This window comes from Hypanus sabinus, chromosome 1 (assembly GCF_030144855.1).
Source record: "Hypanus sabinus isolate sHypSab1 chromosome 1, sHypSab1.hap1, whole genome shotgun sequence".
In the NCBI taxonomy this organism is placed as follows: domain Eukaryota; kingdom Metazoa; phylum Chordata; class Chondrichthyes; order Myliobatiformes; family Dasyatidae; genus Hypanus; species Hypanus sabinus.
The window spans coordinates 120,530,727-120,539,458 of record NC_082706.1 but is presented as its reverse complement, the minus strand read 5'-3'; positions in this window follow the sequence as shown (position 1 = coordinate 120,539,458).

The following is an 8,732-nucleotide window of genomic DNA, read 5'->3' as shown; positions in this document are numbered from 1 at the left end:
AAACGCAGTCAAGAGATGTGATAAAAGAGGAGAAAGAAGGGGAGAGATGGAGAGGTTTATTAAGGGAACTGTATTTAGTTGAATCTGGGTGGCTGAAGGCACTGACACAGATCATGGAACAAAAGGTATTGGCCATGTATGAGCCCATTAGTAGGAAGAACATGGAATTTTCAGTGTTTTCTAAATCTCTTTGAAGTCACGAAGGCTGGGAGAGGTAAGGCCATAGATAGTTCAGAACAATGATGAAAATTTGAAATTTGAACAAAGGATATTCTGCAGATGCTGGAAATCCTGAGCTTCACACACAAAGAGCTGGAGGAGCACAACAGGTCAGACTGTACCTATGGAGAGGAATAAGAGGTTGATGTTTCAGGCTGAGACCCTTCATCAGGACTGGAGAGGAAAAGGGAAGAAGCCAGAATAAGAAGGCGTAGGGAAGAGAAGGAGTACAAGATGACAGATGATAGGTGAAACCAGGTGAGGTGGAAGATTGGTATATGGGGGAGGGGTGGAGTAAGAAGCCTGCCCTTCCTGACAATCTGACTGCATGTTATTTTTACTTTTTTAAGTAAACCTATCCTATCCTGAGTCCCTTCGTTTTGGTTCCTACCCCCCTGCCAAATTAGTTTAAACCCTCCCCAACAGCTCTAACAAAACCTCCCCACAAGAATATTGGTCCCCTTCAGGTTCAGGTGCAACCTATTCATTTTGTACAGGTCATACCGTGACAACCACCCTCCCCACCCCATAGAAAAGATCCTAATGTTCCAAGAACCTGAAGCCCTAACCCTTTCATTAACTTTTCAGCCACATATTTATTTGCCAGATCATCTTGTTTCTACCCTCACTAGCACATGGCACAGGTAGCAATCCAGAAATTACGATCCTGGAGGTCCTGCTTCTGGGAAGGATTTCAATATTTTTTAATATATTTTTTTATTAAATTTTTAAGATATTTACATACAATGAATAGAATAATAAAATAATGAAAATTAATATTAGCCCTCCCCCTCCCCTTAACCCTTCCCCCTTAACATCCCTGTCTTAAAAAAAAAGAAAAAAGAAAAAAAAAAGGAAGAAAGAAGAAAGAAAGAAGAATTGCCTGGATATTGGAGGATCCCCACATGCGCCATGGAGTTCAAAATAACTTCAGTATATATCTTTATTTTTTCCCCAAATAACTAATAATTTTATCTTCAAAGGATCTATATATTCAATCCTATCTTTTGTAGATAGGGGTACCAAATTTTCAAAAATATGTCATATTCATTTCTTAAATTATAAGTATTTTTTTCAAGTGGAATGCAGCTATATATTTCATTATTCCAACAGTCCATAGTTAAGTATAAATCTGATTTCCAAGTAACTGCAATAGCTTTTTTGGCTTTTGGCAATGCAATTTTTATAAATTTTTTTCTGATATTTATTCAATTCAGGTTTCGGTATTATCCCTTCAATATCGCCTAATAAAAATAATGTTGGGCTATGTGGAAGTTGTATTCCAATAATTTGTTCCAATAAAAGTCTTAGTTTTATCCAAAAAAGTTGAATTTTAAAACAAGACCAAGTAGAGTGTAAAAAAGTACCGATTTCTTGATTACATCGGAAATATTGGTCAGATAAATTTGGGTTTAATCTATTTATCTTTTGTGGTGTAATATATAATTGATGTAAAAAATTGTATTGTACTAATCTAAGTCAGACACTTATTGTATTTGTCATACTATCAAGACATAGTCTTGACCAATTTTTTTCATCGATTTTAATATACAGATCAGTTTCCCATTTTTGTTTTGACTTGTGAATTCCTGGTTTAATTGTCTGTTTTAGAATCAAATGATACATACAAGACGTAAATTTTAAAATTTTTCCTTTTTGAATTAAAGTTTCTATTTCATTAGGTTTTGGCATTAATGTTGTTTGACCCAGTTTATCTCTTAAATAGGCCTTTAATTGAAAATAACAGAAAAGAGTGTTATTTGGTATTTTATATTTATTCTTTAATTGATCAAACGACATCAATATACCTCCTTCAAAACAGTCACCTATATATCTGATCCCTTTTTGAAACCAGTTATATAAAAGTTGATTATCCATTGTAAAAGGAATAAGTCTATTTTGAATTAAGGTTCCCTTTGCTAATAAAGATTTCTTTATCTCATCATCCACATTTACCTTATTCCATAAATCGATCAAATGTCTTAATATAAGAGATTCTTTCTTTTCCCGTATCCATTTGGACTCTCATTTATATATAAAATCTTCTGGTATATTTTCTCTTATCTTATCTAACTCTATTCTAATCCAAGCCGGTTTTTCTTCATCAAAAAAGATGCAATAAATCTAAGTTGATTTGCCTTATAATAATTCTTAAAATTTGGGAGTTGTAACCCTCCTAGGTCAAATTTACACGTCAATTTTTCCAACGATATTCTTGACATCTTACCTTTCCAAAGAAACTTCCTCACACATTTATTTAATTCTTGAAAACACTTCTGGGACAGTTGTATTGGTAATGTTTGGAATAAATATTGTAATCTGGGAGGAGGGACATTAACCGAAGTTACAGAAATCAATGTTCATGCTTGAAAGGAAAGATGACTTCTCTAACTTCCGTTAATATCCCTCCTCCCCTTCTTACCCCATCCCTGACATATTTAGTTGTTTGCCTGTTCTCCATCTCCCTGGTGCTCCCTCCCTCCTTTATTCCTCCTGAGGCCTCCCGTCCCATGATCCTTTCCCTTCTCCAGCTTTGTATCACTTTCTCCAATCACCTTTCCAGCTCTTAGCTTCATCCACCCGCTCCGGTCTTCTCCTATCATTTTGCATTTCCCCGTTCCCCCCCCCCCCCACTACTTTCAAATCTCTTACAATCTTTCCTTTTGGTTAGTTCTGATGAAGGGTCTCGGCCCGAAACGTCGACAGCGCTTCTCCCTATAGAAGCTGCCTGGCCTGCTGTGTTCCACCAGCATTTTGTGTGTGTTGTTAATCTTATATTCCTCCAGGTTAACTCTGAAGCCCACAATGTCTGGATCCATTCTAATTAATTCAGCTAATGGTTCTATCGCCAATACAAATAGGGCAGGTGATAATGGACAGCCTTGTTTGGTTGACCTTGTTAACTGGAATGATGTTGAAATTTGACCATTTGTCACTACTTTAGCTTTGGGACTAGTATTTAAGGTTTTAATCCATTTTATAAAAGATTTTTCTAACCCATATTTTTCCAATACCTTAAATAAAAAGTCCCATTCCAATCTATCAAATGCTTTTTCTACATCCAAAGCAACTGCCACACGCATTTCCTCCTCCTTTTGTGCCAGATGAATTATGCTAAGTAACCAAGTTACATTATCCGCCGATTGTCTATTTTTAATAAAGCCTGTTTGATCCATATGTATTAATTTTGGTAAATATTTAGATAATCTATTAGATAAAATTTTAGCTATTATTTTATAATCCGGATTCAACAAAGAAATAGGCCTATATGATGTTGGTTGTAAAGGATCTCTATCTTTTTTTGGCAATACTATTAGGATCGCTGTCGAAAAAGATTGTGGAAGTTTATGTGTTCTTTCCGCTTGATATATTAACTCCATAAAGGGAGGGATTAATAAATCTTTAAATTCTTTATAAAATTCAGGCGGAAAGCCATCTTCTCCTGGAGATTTATTACTCTGAAGTGATCCTAAAGCTTCTTCAACCTCTTTTAATGTAAAGGGCATATCTAATCCTTTCTGTTCTTCCGAATTCAATTTTGGAAGAGTTATTTGTGAATAAAAAAAAATTTCTATCTCAGCAACCTCTTTTTGTGATTCTGATTGATATAATTTGGAGTAAAATTTTTTATAAGTTTCATTAATTTCTAAAGGTTTATAAGTAATTTTATTTGCACGTTCTAATTGCATTTATTGTTTTGGAAGCCTGCTCTGTTTTCAACTGCCAAGCAAGAATCTTGTGTGATCTTTCACCTAATTCGTAATATCTCTGTTTAGTTCTCATAATTACTTTTTCTGTTCGATATGTCTAGAGTGTATTATATTGTAGCTTCTTATTAACAAGTTGTCTACGTTTTCCTTCTGTCATATATCTTTGGGATTCTTTTTCTAATTTTGTAATCTCTTTTTCTAATTGACCTAGTTCTACCATATATTCCTTCTTAATTTTAGAAGTATAACTTATTATCTGACCCCTCAAATATGCTTTCATCGCTTCCCATAATATAAATTTATCATCAACTGACTATGAGTTTGTATCCAAAAAAAAATTTGATCTGTTTTTTCATAAAATCACAAAAATCTTGACATTTTAATAAAATTGAATTAAATCTCCATCTGTAAATCAATTCCTCCTTATCCATCATTATCATTGTCATTAGCAAAGGGGAATGATCTGACAGTATTCTCACTTTATATTCTATGCTTTTCACTCTATCCTGAATATTCATTGATAATAGGAAAAAATCAATCCTTGAATAAGTTTTATGTCTATTTGAATAAAATGAATAATCTCTTTCTCTTGGATTAATTCTTCTCCATATATCAATCAAATTCAAGTTTTTCATCAATGTAAAATTAGCTTTATTACTTTTGATTTTGTCATAGCCTCAGTTGACCTATCTAGAACTGGGTCTAAACAAAAGTTAAAATCTCCACCTATTAATATTTTATCATGTGTGTCAGCCAAATTCAAAAAAACTTCTTGTATGAATTTTGCATCATTTTCATTTGGTGCATAAATGTTCACAAGAGTCCATAATTCCAAAAAGATTTGACAATGTATAATCACATATCTCCCCACAGAATCAATTAGTACATTTTGTATTTTAATTGGTAAGGTTTTATTAACCAAAATTGCAACTCCCCTTGACTTTGAATTAAATGAAGCTGCAATAACACTTCCAACCCAATCTCTCTTTAATTTCTGATGTTCTGTCTCTGTTAAATGTGTTTCCTGCAAAATAGCTATATCTCCTTTCATTTTCTTAATATATGTTAAAACTCTTTTTCTTTTCACAGGTCCATTAAGCCCATTAACATTAAAACTTTAAAAATTGAGTAAGTTAATCATTCATAATACCTTGGGGAATCTCTTTAAAATTCTCCATGTTGCTATGTGTCTCCCCCCCCCCCAATCATCCAGGCAAAAAAAGAAAAATAGAAGAAAGATAGATAGTAAAGAAAAAATAACAAAATGCCCCCCACTAATGTTGTGAATGAATAGAAACACATTACCCCCCTCTGTTTTATGTCATAGCAATCACCATAATTACACACGTGAATCCCGCAGCAATTGATCAGAAGCTCCTCCAGCTCCCTTGTAAAAAATATATGTCTATATAAGTGAAGAAGAAAAAAATTAATATCTCTACTCTCAGTTAATATTCCTCAATTATTTTTTTATCTTGTTCCCCTTCTATCATATACTTAAAGTATATTTGTATATTCTTCTACTCATAAATGTCCATCAAATCTGATCCCTATCTCAGTCTTCATCTTTAATCCATTTCATTTCCATAATTCTTTACCGCATCTCATGAATATTAGGAAGTTCTTGTACAAATTCCTCTGCTTTCTGACGATCAGTAAAAAATCATCTTTCTTTGTCATCCAAAAAAAATTATCAGTGTTGCTGGGTAGCTCAATATAAATTTATAACCCTTTTCCCATAAGATTTTTTACACTGAATTAAATTCCTTCCGCCTCTTCAAAAGGTCGTAACTTATATCAGGATAAAAAAGGAACTCTTTTCCCTTCTATCATCAATGGCCTCTTTCTCTTTCTGGCACCTTGAGCAGCTGCCTTCAAGATTTTTTCTTTATCTTGATATCTTAATCATTTTATCAAGATTGATTGTGGATTTTGATCTTGTTGGGGCTTCGGTCTTAAAGCTCTATGAGCCCTTTCGATTTCTATTAACTGACTTCCCTCTTCCATTTCCAAGATTTCCGGAATCCATTTTTGAAAGAATTTTATTGAATCTTCTCCCTCTATACCTTCTTTAAGACCAACAATCTTAATATTGTTTCGTCTGCTGAAATTTTCGAGCACATCTACTTTTTCCAACAACCGTTTTCTTTCTGATGAACAGGCAAGGATATTATCTTCCATCTTGTCCACTCTTTCAGTGGTGTCTCCCATTTTTTCTTCCAACTTTTTAACTTTCTTGTCCATTTTCTTTTGTTTTTCCACCACATTATCAAGCATAATCTTCATATTTCTAATACCTTTTTTTATTACTTTTAATTCATGCATTATTTGTATCAGGACTTCTCTTACATCTCCAGAAAGTTTTCCACCTTTAATTTCTTCTTCTTCTTCTTCTTCTTCTTCTTCTTCTTCATCTGTGTTTTCCAGTGAGTCTGATTCTACTTCCGATTCACTTTCAATTTCACTTCCAGTCACAGTTGGAACTTGTGGTTTTGTTTGCACCTGTTTGTGCACACTTGTTTCTTCACACATGCACAGCTCCCGCTGTTTCTTCTTAGAGACCGTTGTATTGCCGCAGCCTCCTGCCCCGCACCATCGGAGGCGACATGTACTTCGCTGGGAAGAGATCCAACTTGAGTACGAGGCTCCGCCAAATTGGCTGGGCCTCTTTACCGGCCAACTCATGCTGTCTTCAATGTAGTAATTCTCTTCTGTTTCTGTTTAGGAGGCATATCTAATGATAGCCCTGAATTGTTTATAAGTAGTTTCTGGAAGGTATTTATTAATTCTTCTTCACTTAAACTTTGTTTTATTGGTTTTTATGGGACAGCTGGATTTCCACCTCTCGATCCTACATCATCATGTGACGTCCCCCTCAGGATTTCAATATTTGAGACAAATATTTCATAGAATAACTGAAGTTAAGATTAAGGAAGGTGTTTTTGTTGGTCCACAAACCAAGCAGGGCTATCAATTACAGGCAATTCAAAAACCTCAAGTGGGACTGGAGAAAATCATATGGAAGGTATTCCAGGATGTTGAAAATTTTAGCAACTACAAAGCACCAAACTACATGCAGCTGGTTGACAACATGCTTCAAGCATACATATCCTTGAAGTGCAACATCTCTCTAAAGATTCATTTTCTGCATTCCCATTTACACTTATTGCCTGCAAATAATGCTGCTGTCAGTGATGAGCATGTTGCAAAGTTTCACCAGGACATTGTGGTCACGGAGAAATGGTATCAGGGCAACTGGAATCTATTAATTCTGGCTGATTATTGTTGAATACAATAATGCGAGAGGCCTCAGACACTGAGTACAAATGAAAATCATCAACAGAACTCTTTTAGCTTAGTTGAACTATTGCAAAGCATCACCACCATTATGCTATTAAATGCATTATATTCAACAAAAGTTAATTTCCCTCTTCTCCCAATTCCTACATGTAGTCTGAGATTATATTTGTGTTCTGCTTCAAGTGGTCTATAATAATTAAAAAAGTATTTCTGAGGAAGCAACACTTTGGAAAAAAATGTTGTCACCCTGACAAACAATCGGATTCAAAATTTAAGCAATTTTGCCCTGACACAGTTTGTCCAATTTTCTATATTGGTTAAATACTTACCCTACATTATACCTACAAAGTGATATTTGCCTCGCACACTGGCTGTGAAGGAACCTATACAATGCCAGCTTCTGGACTAACTCTCTACAATGGCCTACAGGGACACAATGATCAATGATATAATTTTATAGTACATTCTAAAAAGACTGTGCAACCATTTTAAGAAGCAAAGTTGTAACAATGGATTGTAAGTATATGCACTAATTCAGAAAGGTTCATTGCAAAAGTCAGGAAGCATGGGATCCAGGAAAACTTAGCTGTAAGGATTTTCAAATTGGCTTGCCCAGGGTAGGCAGAAGGTAGTAGTAGATGGAGCATATTCTGCCTGCTATTCGGTGTATCCCAGATTATCCTCAGCAGGGATCTGTTTTGGAATTCCTTCTCTTTGTGATTTTTATAAAGGACTTCAATGAGGAAGTGCAAGGACGGATTGGTATGTTTGCAGTTAACACCAAAAGATTGCTGGTATTGTGGATGGTGTAGGTTAGCATCGGCTGCAACAGGACATTGACAAGACACAGAGCTAGGCTGAGACATGGCAGGTGGAGTTAAATCTGGAAAAGTGATACACTTTGGAAAGTCAAATTTGAAGGTAGAATGCAGGGCTGATATCAAGATTCTTCAAATTGCAAAGAAACAGAGGGATCTTGCAGTTCAAGTCCATGGATTTCTCAAAGTTGCCATGTGAGTTTATAGGGCCGTTAAGAGTGAAATTATGGCATGTTAACCTTCATTATTCAGAGGACTGTGTTGAAGAAGCATGAGGTAATGTTGCAGTTCTATAAAACTCTAGCTAGAGCACACTCGAAATATAGTGTTCAGTTTTGGTTGCCTTATTATAGGAAGTGTGTGTAAACTTTAGAGAGTATGCAGAGGAGATTCACCAGGATGCTGTCTGGATTAGAGAGCATGTCTTATGAGGAAAGGTTGAGTGAGCTGGGGCTTTCTTCTTTGCTGCAAAGGATGATGAGAGGTGACTTAATATGTGTGTACAAGATGAAAAGAGGCAGGGATCGAGTGGACAACCAGAGACTTTTCCCAGAGTGGAATTGGCTAATATGAGGAGCCATGTCAAAAGTAAATCTTATACATAGAAAGTGATAGCTCTGTGGGATATGCTGCCATGGATAGTGGTAAAGTTTGATGCAATAGGGACATTGAAGAAACTCTTTGA